The following is a 20976-nucleotide window of genomic DNA, read 5'->3' as shown; positions in this document are numbered from 1 at the left end:
ATGCTTTTACTTCTTTATTCCACTTAAGTTTGTCTTTACAAGTCAAACGTGTAAGTAAAGCTACAATTTAAGAAAAGTTCTTGATGAATATTTGGTAGTAATTAACAAAGCCCAAAAAGCATTACACATCTTGTATTGTTCTTGGAATCTTCCAATCTATGATAGTTTGAACCTTCTTGGGATCCATCATAAGGTCTTTGTTAGAAATGATGTATCTTAAAAAGTCAACTTGAGTAGTGTGGAATACATAATTTTCCAACTTGGCATATAATCCTAAATCTCTAAATTTCTGTAACACGCAACAAATATAAAGTTCATGTTCTTCTGTATTTTTAGAATAGATTAGAATGTCATCTAAATAGTAAAAAACAAAATCATCTAGAAACTCACAAAAAACACCATTCATAAGATGTTGGAAAGAAGCCAATTCATTCATGAGTCCAAAAGGCATGACATTGCGTTCAAAATGCTCATACCTAATTTAAAAAGCAGTCTTCCATTCATCTCCTGCTTTGATACAAATTAAGTGTTATGCTCCTTGTAGATCTATTTTAGTATAGATCTTTACTTCATTGATTTGGTCAAGAAATCTTGAAATCAAAGGCAATAGATACCTATTTTTGATAGTGATCTTATTGAGTCTTTGATAATTTACACACATCTGCAGAGATCTGTCTTTTTCCTTCACAAATAAGATATGAGCCCATATTGGAGATTTAGAATGGTGTATGAAGTTCTTTGTAAAGTTCTCATCAATATATATTCTTTTGATGCAGCCAACTCATTCTAAAATAAGCTATAGATTAGTCTGAATGGTAATTGAGCTTTTTCTTGCAAATCAATTGAACAATCATAAGGTCGATGCTTTAGAAGAATATTTGCATTCTTCTTTTAAAAAATGTCTTAGAATTCTTGATATTGGCTAAGAATACTACTTAAAATTTTTCCATCATAAAAAATGAGCTTAGTATATATAGCAAAAGATGATCCTTCTTTTGCAACATGCATGTAAGCTCTTGCATCTACTAGTAAAAGTTTGGAAATACTAGATTTATGTACTTCTACTTTGCTAATGCGATCTTGGATTATACTACTTAAAAAGTTAAGATTATAAGAAATCCAATCTATTTGAAGATTATATTTTTTTAGCAACAATAATTCTAAAATAATCAGATTGGTGGAAGATCTTATTACATTAAATCTTACTACATTGTTATGATCTTTAATTGTTACATCTAAAGGAATAGTCTCATGAATGAGATTTTCAAAAGACAACAAATGACCATCTATAACTTCTACATGTATGGATTTAGTTTTCTTGACTAGAGGTATTTTTTGATTTTTAACAAAGTCTTTGTCTATAAAATAGGCCGAGGCTCTTAAATCTTATAAGGCAAAGACTTTGTGATTTTTAGGTCTTAAAGAAATATCTATTAATAGATAAGGTGACAGGTTTGAAGAGAGAATAGGACCTTTATTAGATATTGTATATTATTCTATTCACATGATGTCACACTGTTAATGCTTATAATATGTAAAAATTAGTTAAAATATATTATATGTTAATAAATCTAGATGTGTATTGAAGTTATTAATAGATTTTATTAAAAAAAGTTGGTATAAGAAAATTTACTTTGTTTTTTTTTACTTGTTTTGATTTTAGAATTAAAAAAAATATAGGACCTAAATATTTAATCTGAAGCCTTGGAAGAAGGTGGAAGCCTAAGGATGAAAATCTAAACTAGTAGGACGCTAATTGAGAGAGATAAAAGCAAGGCATGGTTGGATGAAGGCTAGGAATAGTAAACTTTATCCCTATTGGTCGTATAGTATGTCCAATGGACTTTGAGGAGGCTATCCACAAACTTAACAAGGATTTGGTGATTTCAAAGAGGGCATTTAAGATTTAAAAGATAGGTTTATAAATTTTAGTATTTGGACTACAATTTGTATATAAAAATCAGAAGATTTGGAGTTAAGATGAAGAAGTTATATCCATTTGAAATTAAGGTGTTAATTAAAGATATATCATTACTCATTTAAGGATACAAGGAGTTGTACTATATCTTTTGAAGATTGGAAGGTGTGGCCGAAACGGCAACTTCAAGGCCTATAGTTTTTATAGAAGAATTGTTGTTTGTGGAGTTTATATGATAGAGTTATAAGGAGTTGAAGGCAGTGCTTCTAAATCAAAGACAGTAATTGAGTGGTTTTATTTGTAATAATGGTTGGAGCCATAATTTGCATTTTTGGACAAATTTTTGGCTCAAACTATTTGAAAAATATATAATTTTGTGTTAAGAAGCTATATATATGATATTTGTGATATTTAATGTTATATTTTGTAAGATATGAAGAAAGTTGCATGTGGATGTATAAAATCAAGGGTTTAAAGCGACTGTTAGAATTTTCAATATATCTCAAGATCTACAACGAATTTGTAATTGAAATTTGTTTTAGAAGTTAATAAGAATATATTAGTACCTCAAGTAAAATTTGAGTTTGTTTGGACAATTAGATTAGGAAATATGAGATGTTAAAGTTTTAAAAAATTTCCACATAAGGATATATAAGGTTTTAGAAGATTTCATCATATTTTGAGTGTTGTTGGTTACTTGAGGCTTATGTATTTCGTGTAATTGCTCAAAAAAAAAAATTATATATAAACTTGGTCTTTCTTATGTCAAGACTTAATTAGGTAATTAGTGAGAGCTAAGAGCCAAGTGCTTTCTTGAGTCAACTCTCTCTACCCCAACAATGGTTCCTATTATAGCTAAAGAAACTCGTTTTTTGACACATTATCTTCTTTGGTAATTGTGCTCTCCATTTTGTAATTACATTTCTTTTTTGGACAATATTAAGAAATGTGCTTAGCTTCTCCACAATATAAACAAAAACCCTCTTGGCAACGTCAAGTCTTTTCTTGCTTCGTGAGAAGTTTAATACGTATTGTATCAATTTTCATTGATTCTAGCTTTGATGAATATGTTTCAAAAAAATTGGGAGTTGCCACCATTACTTGACTTGTTCCTCTTTAGCCAAGTCTTTGTTCTTGATGCCTTTCAAATAATCAATTGTTGCATGCAATGGCTTGAATAAGAAATTATTCTAAAGATTTTGTTTTCGATATTGTTAATAACAAATCTTTGATGCTATCCTTCAACTCATATCAAAATTCATTGATAAGTGCTTTATCATTCTAATCTACATTGTAAATAAGGTTTTAGAATTCAACAGCATATGTGATAGCTCATTGTGATTCTTATTGTAAAAATAAGAGTTTGGTCTCTATTACTTGTTCTCTATCACTTTCTCCAAATGTAGCCATAAACACTTCTAAGAATGAATTTAAATCTTAAAGAAGTTATGAATCCTTTTCCATCAAAGGTGCAAACCAAGAAAGAATACTTCTAGATAGAAGTGTATGTGTAAAGCTATCTTGAGTAAATCCATCAACGCATTTGAAAGCGTGTAATCTTAAATAGAGTTTAACTTGTTGTAAAAACTCTTGAAATTTGATCTTATTCCATCAAACTTCTTGAGCATACTAATTCTTACCTCTCTTGAACTTATAAATATAAGACCTCCTAAATTTAGTTGTGAGGTTGATCGACTTGTTGCCTTCAACTACACAACTTCTTGATGTAGACTCTAGACTTCTTTCATAGGTATAGAAGTAGTGCTCCCATGGTTGACATTGGTGATGCATAAAATTTCCACCCTAAGAGTGTTGACAAGCTTATAAAGATCTACAATAATTACAAATCTATTCTAGCTTCTACTAGAAGTAGCATCCATAATCTTTTCTTCTATAGACAACTCAAATAAATCCAAAAAGTTAAATTAGAAGAGAGTAATCTACAATCTCTAATAAAAATTTCCACAAAGAAGAATAATCCACTTTCTTTAAGGAAAAGATCAATATTAGAATATAATTTTTTTTATTTAAAGGTAAGTAGTCCACAACCTTCAAAAGACAAAAATAGAAGTAGAGTAATCTACTCACTTCTAAAACAAGAAAAAATAATATGTTAGTATTCTTCTCAAATTGTTAAGGATCTAAATCTCCAAAAAAGAAAATCTTGAATATACTCTTGTGTCTTTGAAAAGAATGAAAAAGTCACTTAAAGATGATATATTATTAAAATAGAATGGCTATTGCCAAAGATAAAAAACTAGAAAGTCTTGGAATAAGACTAAGAATTAGGAAGGCATTGACGAGAGTGAAGAAGGCTTCACTTTTATCTCCATATATACTCTTAACTAGGAACTCCGTGGCAATGTCCTATAGGACCTCCAAAACGTATTGATTTTAGTAGCCACATGTGTCAACTTGTAAGGCAAGTTATCTAAGTATGTACCACATAGTTAGCTTATTTCTCAAGCTAATATATAGAGTTAACTTATTCTACAAGCTACCAACACATGGTTAACTTGTTGGCCAAGTTTCTATCCTATAAATACATCTAAAATCAAAATTGCATCTATAAAGCTTCTAAAAAGCTTCTCTTGAAGAGTTGATGATATTAATCTATATTTACCTACTTCTACTTAATTATCTAAGTAATTGTTGGAATAAATGTATTTGTCTGTGATAGACTAACAATTATATTAGTAACTTATGATACTGACTATTTCTAATAATAGATACAATTTGATTTTAGATAACTATCAATCTATTGTTACATTATTTATAATGATTGCTTATCAATCTTAGACTAGAAAAAATATGATCAAATATTTGATTGAATAGAAAATAGAATTTCTTTTATATCCACATTGTTGAAGCCATAAGTATGTTCCCTTGTCTTTGTGTGTAATTTTAAAAATAATTTTAAGTTAAGTATATCAATAATAAAATTGGTATAGGTATGCTTAATATAGCTATTAAATAGCAAGAAGAAAGAATGTACTATTGAGGTAGAAAGAATTTGCCTTAAAAAAGCGCTGGACTTTTTGCTGTCATTAATTCCTCAACTAAGTTTCAAGATAAAAAAATACCAAGTTTATTTATAAAATTTTCCCTATAAGAACAATTACATCAATACTTAAACCCTAAGTACCAAAAATCATAAAAATTGTGATAAAAATATTATAAAAGCTTATATATCCTTAAGGTGAATTATTTCCAAACTTCAACAATTCATATTTCATAATTGGACCATTCAAACAAATCAAAATTTTATATGAAGTATTGATGTACTTTCAAAAATTATCAAAATAAATTTCAATTACAAATTTGTTACAAATTTTGAGATATTGCCAAAATCCTAACAATAGCTTCAAACCCTTGCTTACATACATCCATATGTAATTTTCTTCATATCTCACAAACTAAATATTCAAATACCATAAAATTTTAATACATATCTTTTTAACTTAATAATACACATTTTTAGAATTTTTGAGCCAAAAATTTATTCAAAAACTTAAGATATGGCTCCAACCATTACTATCAATAAAATAATTCACTTATTGCTTTTGAATTACATGTGTTGACTTCAATGCTTATAACTCCTTTATACAAACTCTAAATACAAAAATTCTTTTTCACAAGATATAGGTCTTAAAATTTTCCTTATCACTGCACTTCTTGATTTCCAAAATATGTTGTAAAATTCCTTGTAACCTTAAAAGAGCAACAATATATCTTTAAAAGACACTTCAACTTCAAACGGCTATAACTTCATTACCTTAATTCCAAATCCTCCAAAATTTATACACAAATTATAGTTCAAATTCTAAAACTTAAAATCGTTACTTTTAATCTTCAAGTGATCCTTTTGAAGTCACCAAAATCCTTGTTATGGTTGCAAACAACCTATTAAATGTCTATTAGGTATGGCCTTTAATGAATAAGGATGAAGATCTTTATCTTTTGCCTTCATCCATCCATACCTTACTTTCATTCTTCCAAATAAGTTTCTTAGGAGTTTGGATCTTCATCTTTGAACTCCAATCTTTACCTTAAACTTAATTCTAAATATTTGAATCCTATATAATTTAAATATTATAATCAACACACATAAACCTCAAAATAAATTTTCTTACATCAACTTTCTTTAAATTAACCTATTAACCATTCTAATGTACATCAATATTTATAAATATGTTATATATATTTTAGTTAATTTTTACATATTATAGACAATTATAATTTGAGAGTGCTAAAAGTGATCAATAGATCAAATTGATTGAAAGAGTTTAGATGCTAAAAGATTTTTCAAAGCCTTGTATAATGGACTTAATTTCTTTAGTGATGAGATTATAAGAAAAAATAGGATTCTAATGCATGTGCATAAATGGATGATATTTAGAGCTAGTGGTTCTATTACCGACTTATTGCAATATGAATTGTAGATTATGAAATATGTCATAAGACTCTACTATGATATGTGGCAATTTTGCTTTACTTAAATATACAAGAGACTATGCAATTAACATAATTCATATCAATGCACTACTTGAACCTAGATCTACTAAAAAAGATGTTGTTTTCAATTGCCCTATAGTTGTATTATTAGTGCAATATATAATATATTTATATTATAAAAAATTATATCTTCTAACATGTATATGATCCTATTTTGCAATTGATGTTATGCTTGCCCAGATTCTAAATATCTTACTGTATTAAAACCTAGCTATTAGTAGAGATGGAAGAATCGGCAAGAACTAATCAAGAAAAAAACTCAAATTCTATCAACAAGCATTGCTATTGAAGTAGTGATGCACTCTTCTTTTAATTGCAATTATTTACTATGCAATAATACAAAGAGAACACTAACACCATATGAGATCCATTTTTGTATTATATAAAGTTTTATTTGAGAATGGATTGGTCATTTGATTATGGAAGATAAAAGAATATTTCAATAACAAATCCTAACAACTCTAATAGAATCATATATAAATTTCAATTAAAGCTTAATAAAAATAATCAAATATTGATCAAGCTTAATTAAATTTTTAAATAGAATATAAAAAAACAAAAAAAAAATCCTAAAGAATTTCTAAAGAAATTATAAAAAAATAATAAAGAAATACTAAAGAAACATAAAAAAACTAAAAAAATAAAAAAATAAAAAACTTGAAAAAATCCAAAAGAAATAAAAATCAAATCTTAAAAAAATTCTAAAGAAATTCTAAAGAAATCTTTAAAAATCCACAATAATATTAAAGAAATTTTTAAAAAATCCTAAAGAAATTCTAAAGAAACTTTAAATCCTAAATCAATCTTGATTAGATCCTAAATCCTAAACCAAATCTTAATTAATTCTTAAAAAAATCTTAATTAAAACTTAATTAATTCAAACTAATTCTAGGGTAGCTTTAGAACCTTAGTATCTATTGACTAAATTATTGATCTTGCTTAAAATTTTACAAACCTTACAATTTCTTAGTTAACAACAAATACAATAAATTTGAAGAAAATTAAAATTATAAAATGAAAGAAATATGTTATAATCTACCTAGGTGTTTGCCAGCTTCTATTTTTGATCTTAATATTGATCTTCTAATAGAAATAATTCCTTATTGAATTATTAACTTACTCTCAAATTTTACATAAATATTGAAAGTAAATTCAATTATTAATTCTAATATTAATTTTATCAATTCAATTGGCATATTATTACAAATTTTAGAGAACCTTACTAGACCTAAAGATCCAATTTTTGAGATCTTAATCTACTTTAACTTCAATAACTTCCAATTCAAATATTTAATTAAGTTTAAATTAATAATTTATATTTAGCACAATTATATACACAATTGTACAAAATTTTACTTATAGATTTACTAAAAAATTCACAAAATTATTCAAATTATAAATCCTATTTTATTTCACAAATCTAGAGATATTTAAAATAATCCTAACTTTGCAAAGTTCTTACAAAGTCATTACAACTCAAATCACTCAAAAATAATTCTCTAAAAAATCCTATAAAGTCTTCTTTCAAATCTCACTTTTTGATTTGTCAAAGAATCTTGTAATCATTGTAGATGTGCAATCTTATACCTTAAAATTTGATTTTATTCCAAGTTAAAAATTAATCTTTTCTAAGTATAAAATTTTAATAATTTCGTATAAGTTTTACTTTAACCTATTGTAAATTCTTTCTTAAATATGCCTATATTAAATTCTTATTTTATTTACTTTGATTTAGCTTATTTATGCCTCTACAAAGCAAATAGAAGTTCTTTCTATAAAAAATACTATTAAGACTAAAAAATTTACCATCTTTTTATAATTTATCATTATTTTTTATAACATATTTTTATTAGGTTCTTTTATAATAACATCTATATTTTTATTTTTCACCATATAGTCGTATTATCACATGACATCTATCTCTTCTAAAAATATGCATCCTATGAAATGCACTAAATAATTCAAATCTTATTTAATTTATATTATGTTCTTTGTGACTTTATCCAATTTTTCTTTATCATTTTTACTATCTCAGTCAAAATCATCTTGTTGTTTTGAAAGATTTATATCTTCAATAAGATCTTTTATATTTTTTTCAATTTGTCTTAATTTCAATACCTTTACTTACTTTCTTACAATTGGTATTATTAATCTTGTTCCATCTAGCTCTTATAATGAGTAAGTTACATTATCATAAATATTTATTACCACATATGGTCCAAACTATCATTTAAAAACTTCTTTAAAGTACTATGTTGATTGTATAAGTTATTATCATAGACCAAAATCCAATCACTTTTTTCAATTGTCTTAGGTCTCAAATATTGTTGCTTATCAAACTATACCTTACTTTGTAACCTTGTCCTTCTTAATCTTTCTAATGCTATTTATACATCTTTTGATCTTTGCTCAAGTTGTTGAATTCTAATAGCTAAAAGTTCCTCTCTTGTTAATTCATCTTTCCATGGTAGCATACTCCAAGTAAGTATATATCTTGTTACTAAACCATGACTTTTTTTATTAGCCTATAATACAAATAGCAAAAGTTGATGCCATTCTCTAACCTTTTCATTATAAGCTTTAATTAATGCATTTATTATTGGTAGATGATCACATTTATTTTTTATATTTCTTTCAAAATTATAAGTAATAATCAATAATAACTGAATTCCACATCTTTTAAAGAATTCAAGAACTTCTTGTGGATTTAATTCTCTATAATCTGCATTGATTTTTCTTACATATTTCTTAAGGATAAATAACATCTTCAAGCAAAAATCTACAAATCTTTTTTTAAAAGTTTGTTCTCAATGCTCTATATTTTATTTGATTTGGTAAATCTTCACAAGTAAAGACCAAATATCTCATTTACTATAATTCACTTATCATAGTAATCAAATAAAAAATCCATAAAAAATAAATAACTAAAGGATATGCTTGATATAAAATATTTTGATGTCATATATTAAAATATGTTTGATAAGTTTTATATGATTCTACAAATAAAGCACATCTCAATACATTTTTTTTTATCAATATTGTTCTTTAAGTTTAAAAAGAAAAGCTCAAATTTCCCTATGTCATGCCCATAAATTATTATGAAATCCTTTGAATAATTTTTGTTGCTCTTCCATATTTCCTATCACTTGTGCCATCTTAGTTCTTTTTTTTGGTCTCTGTAATAACTTTTGGTCCTTGAAAATACTCAAGTATAGAATAAACCTCTTTTAAATGAATCTCTATAAATTTATCATTACCTCTTAATCTAATAGATACAATTAATCCCAAAGAATCTTCTAATCCATTTTCTTCATAAACATCTAAAATTCTCTCATCATCTTCTACTGCTCTTAATCTACACAATTCTTTTTTAATATCATATATTCTTTTTTTTTCTTTTCTTCTTAAATCCTTAAGTTTGTTGTACATAATACTTCCATTTTTAAAAATTCTAATAAAATTTGCATCAAAGACATCCATATCTTGTGAGAATACTTCTTTTTATATACGACCATAATCTTGTTTTATAGTAGTACTTCTAAAAATCCTTAAATTCTTCAACAACTCCTAAAAATGGCTTCTATCTAAACCTATCTTGATTTTGTTCATAATTAGAAGGTACAATTATAAATTGTACTTTTTTCCTTCTATCTTCACTACACATTTATGCATAGAATGAACCATCATCAAGCACTTCTCTTTCCATTTATGTTTTCATAATATATGGTTGTTCTAAAATCATTATATAAGATGTTATATCTTGGACATAGAAATGTTGTTCTATTGCAACATCTCCAATCCAAATCTTAACATATAAGCAAGCTCTATATAATTCACCTCATATATTATTAGCTCCTTATATTCCCTATCCATGCTCTATAACAATTGGCTACTTTCGCTTCTTATAAAGATCCTTAAACATAAGTTTTATTTCAAAACCATAGTCAATTAAAACAACAAGTAATTCTTCTATATCTTCTACATTCACTAATACTTCTATGGTTGTTCTTATCCAATGCTTTTAAGTATAATGGCTTGAAGCTTCTTATTATAATCCTCAAAATGTACTTATTCATCATAACCATTTTTTTACTTGGTAATTGCTAATAACAATTATCAATCTTTTCTTCATTCTTGTATATCTTTACATCAATAGTATAACTCATTTCAACTTCACTCATTAATTATCTCTTTCTTTTAATATTTTCAATAATAACATCATGAAAATTCTTCTTTAGAATTCTTAAAATCACTTTCAATGTGAACTCCATCTTGATATTTAGCACATGTACTTCTAATACCTCTTTTAAATCTATTATTGCTTCAATATCAAAGAGTAGTTTATAAGCTATTAATTTATCTTTATCCTTTGTTTCTTTTATTTTTTCTTCTAATATTGTTGAAATATCCTTTGTAGATAATTCTTGTAGAATTGCTTCATGAATCTTGTCTCTTAGAAGAATTTTCTTTTCTTGTATCATCAAAATTTCTTCGTTTCTTTTCTTCTATCAAAGCTTCATGTTGGCTCTCAATAACATATGCATAAACTAAAAGAACTTTTATAGGATCTTTCCAACTTATTGCACTATATTTTATTATAGCAGTTCTTAATAATACTTCTTGAGGTAATTTTTTTTTTTTTTCATTATAGGAATGACAGAAGTCTAGAATCCACTTGTCTCTGTACTTCTATAAAAGTCATCTATTCTATCTTCACTACATCGCATGTCCATCTTATCCTACATCTACTACATCACATCTCTACCTCATCTCTACTTCACTCTATCACTTCTTAGTCTCATCCCAACTCTACCCCATCATGTCTTCACTCCATCTTGTCTGCCCTTGATTATGTTTCAACCTTACTATGTCCCATCTCCACCCCATTCTAACCCTACTCCATCTTATCTCCACCTTATTTTGTCCTTACCTTGTTTTTACCCTATCTCATTTCCATCCACTTCCATCTCTACCTTATCATGTCTCTACCTCGTCTCCACCTTACTTCTACCTCATTCACTTCTTTATATATATATATTAGAATTATATATATATATTATATATATATATTATATATATATATTAGAATTTAATTATTTATTTTTAAATATGCTTAAATTTAAATATGAAGTAAAAAAAATCTAATAATTAGGTTTAAATTTTTTAAATTTAGTATTAAAATATTTATAATCGTTTGTAGCAATTTAATCTTATTATTTAAATATTAGTATAAAGGTTTTGTAGGTGAGTAAAAGCCCATCAAAATTAAATAAAGTCTTAATTTAGATTCAAAATTATTAAATTTTGTGATTAACAAGTATTTTAAAAAATCTAATTATTCTAAGGATTTTTATTAAAAAATATTAGCTATTATATATATTTAAAAATATTTTTAAAAAAATTAAATTAGAAATTAGAAATTTAGGAATATTTTGATTTAATAATTTTTTAAATAATATTAATTAATAAAATATGTATATTGATTTATGGTTTTAGAACTAAAATAAGTTGAGTTGCAAAAAGCCAAATTTAATGAGAATCATAATCACAATTTTTTATTTTTTTATTTTTATTAATATTTAATTAATATAAAATTATAATTGAATTTCAAATATAGTGATTAAAATTTTAAATAGTATTTAATAATATTTATATTTTTGATAATATATAAAATAGTATTAGATATATTTAAATATTTAAATATTTAAATTTATATTCAAAAATATACTCAAATATTTAAAAATATAATTATTTCCTTACAATATTTATATTTATATTTATAAAATTTGGGCTAAAAATACAATGTTCATTCATTCTTTAAAAAAAATCTTGAATATTTATTCAATATTAAATATTAAATATTTTAAATATATCTTTTTAATTTATTTGAATTGATTTTTAAGATAACACTTTAGATGTATGAGTTTTGCATAGTAATGAATTTCATGGTGTATGTATAAAATTTGAAATTCAAAAAATATTTAAATTAACCAATCAAAATATAATTAAAAATAATTATTTAAATATAAATAGAAATAATCCCAAAAATGTCGTTATTATAAACAATATATTTTATGTCAAATTAGATCCAAAATAATAATTCAAAATTGTTTCATGTATTATTTATACATGTTGTTACTTAAAATGTTATAACTTAGAAGGGGTGGAGATGGAGGTTGAGAATAGGGTCACAGACAAGGGACAAGTGTAAAATGAATCATGATTTGGGAAGGGGGGTGTGGCTTTAACAATACCCTATATTTACACTTACAATACAATAAAATAGATTCTTTTTTTCTTTCTATTCCATACCTCCTCCTCATTTTATACCTCCTCCAAAGAAGGCACCACCACTTCCTTTGAAAGTCATAAAGATCCAATAAGTAAGTAAGTTCTCATCACTACCTAGTTGATTACCAAACCATGCCAAATCAGGAAAAAGTCCGGCTATTGTGACGCCTACCACAGTCATCGTGGATGTTAGCAGACCGAATCCCGACAAGCACACAATTGGAGAATTTTTAGATGTTAGATCATGTCATTGAAACTGTTTCACTCAATTCCATAGTGTCGACGACGAAGACGACGAAGAAAAAAAAGACGAAGTTAACGAAGAAGACAAAAGCGAAGACGATGATGCACACATCGCTCGCTTGCTGAGGTTCTCTCTAGCGTGGCCCAAATTCATGTCTAGGATACTCACAAGGCAGCAGCTTCACGGCACCCTTGTTGAGGTCACGGGCATTTTTTGGTACTATTCATTCATCTCAACGGCCTCCATTCGCGGCCATCCTGCGTCTCTCTTCGGTTGTTCCGTGACCGTATGCATTCGGTATTGTGCAGCCACGGCTGTCTAAGTGATTGCATCTAGCGGGACCCACATCCCTAGCTTCATTCGTCGCGTTTAGGCAAAGAACAAGATTAAAGCATGTCCAAGCATTTGGTGGAGACGTCGGATACGCACTCATTCTTTGAGCATTCTTGTGCAAAACAAGACGATTAGGACTAATCCAGGATTTGTGGGGATCTATGACCGTTGAGGAATTGCCAACCTTCGACATATTCATCACGCCCCCTGGAAGTTCAACAATGATTTGGTCACTTTGGGACATGGGCCATACACGCAACGCTGCATTTGGTCACTTTGATATCCTCTTGACCGTGCAAGAAGAATAATATCTACATTTATCTGCTAGGCAGAGGGTGAAGGACGAGTTCATCAAACGGGGAGCAGCTCTCTTCTCCAAAAGCTTCGTTCAGCTGGATCTGGAAGTCCGCAAGACCTTCTGGACGATAAATCGCATTTACAAAGAAACCAACTTGTGGTGAGTCCTCAGTCCCTGAATCGTGCATCACATTCTCCTCTGCACTGTGAAACATGTCAAGCATCAATCGGCCAGCTAAACTTGAAGTTTCGAGAGAGCTGCAATGCATGGGCGTAGATAGCTCTAACATTCAAATGTCCACCACAGACGGATTCGGTCGACATCTGCCAAACATCACCATAATGCAGAATCAACTCGAAGCAGTAGTTACAACATCCGGGCTCACTTTGGTGTTCACTCCCTCCCCTCTTCCACCCAATAATCCCACACAACAAGTCGTCTCAGGAATAGAGGAACTTCGTCGGTCGCTCCTCACGCTATCTGCCATTGAGATTTCTACAATCTGCCATTGAGATTTCTACTATCTGCCATTGAGATTTCTACAAAAATAGATCTACAAAGAGCATACAATCTGGTACATATCAAAAAAGGAGATGAATGGAAGTCTGCGTTTCAAATAAGGTATGGACATTTCGAATATAATGTCATACCTTTTGGACTTACAAATGTACCAACAACATTCTAATATCTAATGAATGATGTCTTTTGGGAGTTTTTAGATGATTTTATTATCTGTTACCTAGACGACATCTTAATCTATTCTAAGAATATAGAAGGACATGAACTTCATGTTTGTCATATATTACAAAAACTAAGAGATGCGAGATTCTATGCCAAGATAGAAAAGTGTATATTTCACACTACTCAAGTTGACTTCTTAAGATACATCATTTCAAATGATGGACTTATGATGGATCCTAAGAAAGTTCAAATTATTATGGATTGAAAGATCTCAAAAATAGTAAGAGATGTAAGGTGAAGCTCAATTACGTTTTCTTCAAGCTTGTCATGACTTTTTAGCACCAGAATATTTAGGGTACAATAAAACTTTGGAACTAATATCCAAGGACTTTTGGTGGCCCCAAATGTGAAAAGCCGTCAAAGATATTGTACAATCTTGTGATATTTGCTTAAGATTAAAAACTCCTCGTCATTGACCTTACGGACTTTTTCAGCCATTATCCATTCTAGAACAACCATGGTCTTCTGTTTCTATGGATTTCATCACGGATCTTCTAATCTCAAGTTCTTATGACTCTATATTCGTGATAGTAGATCGTTTTACCAAGATGGCATATTTTGTACCATGTACAAAATCTATCTTAGGTGAAGAAATAGCTAAGCTCTTTCTTGACAACATCTATCGCTATCATGGATTACCCAAGGATATTATATCAGATAAGAGAATTCAATTTGTATGAAGATTTTGGTGAACTCTTTTCAAGATTCTAAAAATGGATATAAAATTATTTTTGATATTCTATTTTTAAATTGATGGAAAAATGAAATGTATTAATTAAGTTTTGGAGCAATATTTAAGATGTACCATTAATTATCAACTAGATGATTGGACAACTCTTTTGCTATTGGTAGAGTTTGCTTACAATAACAAGGTACATTCTTCTACAAAACAAACACCTTTCTTTGCCAATTATGGTTATCATCCTTGATTTGATACTTTTGACTTTTTAAAAGTTGATAATCCTGCTGCAAAAGATTTGGCAATTCATTTGTCAGAGCTACATGCAACGATGAAGGCGCAGTTAAAATAAGCTCAAAAATAACAAAAAGTCAATGTGGATGTCTATCAAAAGAAACAACCACTATTCCACATGGATGATAATGTATGGTTACTTTGTTGCAATATCAAGACCACTCATCCTTGTGACAAGTTGGACTATCAAAGGCTTGGACCATTTTCTATTTCTATACAAATCAATCTAGTTACATATCGTTTACACCTATCAGAGTCAATGAAAATCCATCCAGTATTCCTTATTGTCGTGATGTAACACGACTAATAGGTCAAAGAGTATGGATATTATTATAATTTAGGAGATCTTAGTTCAAAGTATTAGAACAAATTATCTTAGAAATATAGTTAATAGTCAAAGGGGTAGAAAAATTAAAAAGTACCAATGCTGCCTTTTAGATAGGTGACTTCTACTTACTTTGTAGTACCATAAGTAAGGCAAATCAAAGTAGATTGGAAAAATAAATAACATAAGCATCTTTATAAGAAAGTTAAGAGTAAATTCTAGAAAAAATTACTTAGAAAAACTAGATATTGGTATCCGGAGAGGGCCGGTTATGAACCAAGGTCGAAATCAGACCCTATGGCACAAAACTGAGTCTCGATGACGATTTCGGGGTTCTTTTGGAGATCGGAGAGTGAGGTTTGATAGCAAACTGAATAAACTTTGTATGAGCATTTATTTTGGGTGATTTAAAGTTGTTATGACTTTGTAATAGCTTTGCAAAGTCAAAGATTGTTTTGGATAACTTAGGTTTTATGAAATAAAACAGGGTTTATGTTTTGGGTGATTTCAAGAGTTTTGTAATACATCTAAAAATGAAAATTTGTAGGTTCATGGTTATAGTTGTGTTTAATATGTGTTGTGAATTTGAGCTCGATCTAATAGTTGAATTGAGGAATATTGAGGTTTAAGTGGGTCAAGGTCTCAAAAAGTAGAATTTTAGGTCAAATAAGGGTTTTTAAGATTTCTTGCAATCTACTACTTGGATTGGAGTAAAACTTATATGAAAGGATATTAGACTTGTTTTTCTATGTGTATGAGAATTTTTAGATCAATTGAATAGTGTAAAGGAGAGATATTGGCTATGGAAGATTGGCATCAAGATTGGAGAAAGAGGCCGGCCAATACCTGAGCACATTTTTGAGGTAATCGACAATTTGGTAACTTCGATCCTTTTCAAATTTTTTGTGCTTGTTTTTAACTTATTTTTTAAGAAGTATGCAAAATTTGAATGAAGATCAATAGTTTATTCATTAGTTATTGAGGTTCAAATCTATTGTAGGAATTACTAAGATTTGGTTTAGGATTTGGTTAGGGTTTTATTTAGGGTTTAGGATTTTATTAGGATTTAAGATTTAATTAGTTTTGGCCTAAATTTTGAATGAAGTTCAATAGGATTTTAACTAGAATTAAATTAAGGTTGAATTGAGATGTATTTGAGTGATATTTGTGATCCTTTTAATATTTCTTTAAGAATTCTTATTCTTTGTTTGAAATTTCTTTGAGGTTTTTTTGAATTTGATTAAGCTTGATTAGCATTATTATGGTCTAATTAGAGGATTTTTAGTATATTATAAGAATTAAGATTTTGTTATTACAATTTCTATTCTTCTTTCTACAACCAGGTACTTGGAGCATTTTCAAGTAAGACTTCACGTATTACGACACTGCAAATGTAGAAGGGAATCAAAGATTTTGTACAATCTTGTGATGTTTGCTCAAGATCAAAAATTCCTCATCATCAATCTTATGGACTTCTTCAGCTGTTACCTATTCCAGAACAATCATGGTCTTTTGTTTCTATGGATTTCATCACGAATCTTCCAATCTCAGGTTCTTATGATTCTATATTCGTGATAGTAGATCGTTTTACCAAGATGGCATATTTTGTACCATGTACAAAATCTATCACAAGTGAAGAAACAACTAAGCTTTTCATTAACAATATCTATCCCTATCATGGATTGCCAAAGGATATTATATCGGATAGAGGGACTCAATTTGTATCAAGATTTTGAAAAACCCTATTCAAGATTCTAAAGTTGGATATAAAGCTTTCTTTAGCTTTTCATCCTCAAAGTGGTGGACAAACAGAATGGATAAATCAAGTTTTGGAGTAGTATTTGAGATGTACCATCAACTATCATCAAGATGATTGAACAATTCTTTTACCATTGGCAGAGTTTGCATATAATAATTTGGTACATTCTTCTACTCAAAAAATACCTTTCTTTGCTAATTATGATTATCATCCACGTCTTGATACTTTTAATTTTTCAAAAGTTGATAATCATACGATGGAAGATTTAGGAAATCGCTTGTCAGAGCTACATACAACAATGAAGATACAATTAAAGGAAGCTCAAGAACAACAAAAGACCAATACAAATATCTATCGCAAGAAGCAACCACAATATAATATGGGCGATAAGGTATGGTTACTTTGTCGTAATATCAAGACTACTTGTTCTTGTGATAAATTAGATTATTGAAGGCTCAGACCTTTTCTTATTTGTGAATAAATCAATTCTGTTGCCTATCGATTATATCTACCAGAGTCTATGAAGATCCACCCTATATTTCACGTGTCTCTTCTGGAGCTATACAAGACAGTGAATATTTTGGGAAGAAGACAAATGCCACCTCCTCCTATAGAAGTAGATAATAACCAAGAGTTTGAGGTGGAAGAAGTCTTAGACTCAAGGTAGCGCTGAAATAGGTTGGAATATCTTGTTCATTGGCGTGGACACAATATTAGTGAACACACATGGGAGCCATCAAAGAATCTTGCAAATGTAGCAAAAAAAGTTGAAATCTTTCATCAACAACATCCATTAAAACCAAGATGAAGAATAACAAACCTTTGCTATAAAAGAAACAAGATCAAAGGAAAATAACATTGTACCTTCTATCTTTTATTGTAGCTTCTGTGTATTTGTGATGAGATGGAGCAAAAAACAATCAGCAGATTCAATTCAAGAGCTTTCATTTGCAGACTTACCATATGAGACATTGCGATTGTTACAACCTTCAAGACGACGGAATTGAGATAAAGATCCTTAAGAATGACATGTCCTTCTTTGAATAGATGGCGAGATACAACGTGTTTGGTATCACGACCTTGGAAGAGAATCCTGATATTTAATGAATTTATTTGAGGTAGGAACTACTCCTGACGATGTTCCAAATATTTTATTTGAAAGAAGTTATGAAGGCCTTAACAATGACCAAATAGTAGGGTGGTCTTCTCACCTTGGTATGGGATACTATAGATGGTTGAGAGGACCTATCAACCATCTTCGAAGAGAGCAAAGATTGGAGTATGTAGCAAATATAATTTGCCGCATCTTGGACTACCTCAACATATGAAGACCGCTCCTCGTGGAACTCGTCCCTAGAGCGGGGGATAATGTCACGGACATATATATTTACCTCAATAGTTACTTATATGATTAAGTAGAATTAGGTAAAAAAGAATAATTTTATAAAGTCTTCTAAAGAAACTTCCTAGAAGCTTTATAGATATGGTTTTGACTTTAGATGTGTTTGTAGGTTAGAAACTTGGCCAAAAAACTAACCATGTATTAGTAGCTTGTGGAACAAGCCAACTATGTGGCGCATACATAGATAACTTACCTTGCAAGATATGACATGTCGCTAGCAAAGTTAGCACATGTTGGAGGTCCTATAGGATATCGCAATGTAGCTTTTAGTTAGATAGTATGTATGGAGGCAAGAGTGAAGCCTTCTTCACTCTTGTCAACACCTTTCTTGTCTTAGTCTTGTTTCAAGACTTTCTAGTCTTCTTATTTTTGGCAATAGCCATTCTAGTTAATATTACATCACCTTTTGAGTGACTTTCTAGTTCTCTTCAGTGATAGAAGAGTATATTGAGGATTCCCTTTCTTCGAGATTCATGTCCTTGACACTATGTGGCCCATATGTAGAAAAACTTGATTTGTAAGTCAAGGCATGTGTCTTACAAAGTCAACACATATTGGAGGTCCTATAAAACATTGTCACATAGCCCCTAGTTAGATAGTATATATAGAAATAAGAGTGAAGCCTTCTTCACTCTTCTTAACTTCTTTTTTGCTTCCAATCTAGTTTCAAGGGTCTTTAGTTTTCTTGGCTTTTGGCAATAGCCATTCCAGTTTTTTTCTTAATATACATGTCAAGTTATTTCTATTTTTGTCATTTTTCTATAAGAGAAGTCTCACTTGTTTATTTGTTTTTATCATAATCTTGTCTTTGAAATGGAGTGACCTATTTCTTGTGATTAAATAGAGAACATGCAATCAAATGAACTTTCTTCCAAAATATAACTTGGATTTTTGTTTAAAAAATGACTCTAAATTTACTAGATATCATTAATAAATATAAGTAACTGTAAGATAGGCAATCTTCCATTTCTTAATTTTATTTTTTATTTCTTTGTATAGACAACACATACACATATAATTCTCCCTCCTTACCACACATTGATTAAATGAATAAGTAGAATGAATAATAATCATTTGAAACTATGTTTGACAACTCACTCAGTATTCTTGTTACTTGAATTTCAACATAAATAAAGTCACCTTTGTTTAATATAAACAAAACCTATTTTTACTGATTTATGGAACTTGTATTCCATTATATAGTTATGAGTGTCAATAAAGATAGTGCCCATTATACTAAATTTCAAGTTACAAACATCACATATTAGTGTTGAAATACAATTTCAACTGATGGTTATTTAGTTCATTTCTTTGTCAAATTGATGTGTAGTAAAGAAGATATCCACCTAATGAAAAGGCAAGGTGTCCATAGTATAATGGTTCTCTAAACATATACTTACTTTGAGTAGGAACTAGAAACAAAACAATTGTATCTAAATCACTATCCATTCAATAAAGGTTTCCAAATGTTGTGCTCTTTTTTTCCTCTTCTCCATTGCCAAGTACTCTCACCATGTCCTCACTCTAATTTTTTTTCTACAATGTTTCCAAACCCACAAATGTTCTCCTCCTCTTGTGACTTTGTTGTGGGGGAGGGGTGGGTGGGAGCGTCGCGGGTGGCCCAGCAGGTTCATGGGAGCGAGGGAGGGAGTTGTCGCAGGCTCTTGGGAGAAACCCTAAATTAGAATGGGGGGGTGGGTGCAGGGTGGGTTCAGGGTTTAGGGTTTCTCCCATGGCATGGGCAGGCAGGCAGGCAGGCGGGCCTGTCCTCCCAGCTCCCTCTCCCACCCACACGCTCAAGCGAATTGGGGAGCGGGAGGGCGGGGCTGAGGCTGAGGCTGAGCAGCTGAATCATTGGGTCCCCTTGTGATGTGGTGTGGGAAGCGGAGGAGGAGGAGGAGGAGGAGGAGTAGTAGTAGGGAGAGGGCGTGATCATAGTTTGCCGAGACGGGTTTGCTGTGGTTTGGGTGTTGTGATTGTCGTTTTGGGGCTTCGCGAGATGACGTTGACGCTGTTGGAGCTCCTGGGCAGCGCGGGGCAGGTGGAGGATGGCGCTGCGAGGGTGGACGTGGAGAGCTCGTGGTGCACGGCGGTGCGGAGGCTGAATCCGTCGATGGCGACGCCGTCGGAGCCCCCGTCGAAGAAAGGGGTTGCGAAGAAGCCACACGGTGTTGCGG

The sequence above is a fragment of the Physcomitrium patens genome, chromosome 1 (assembly GCF_059467195.1).
Source record: "Physcomitrium patens ecotype Gransden chromosome 1, ASM5946719v1, whole genome shotgun sequence".
NCBI classification, from domain to species: Eukaryota; Viridiplantae; Streptophyta; class Bryopsida; order Funariales; family Funariaceae; genus Physcomitrium; species Physcomitrium patens.
This window is presented reverse-complemented; position numbering follows the sequence as displayed.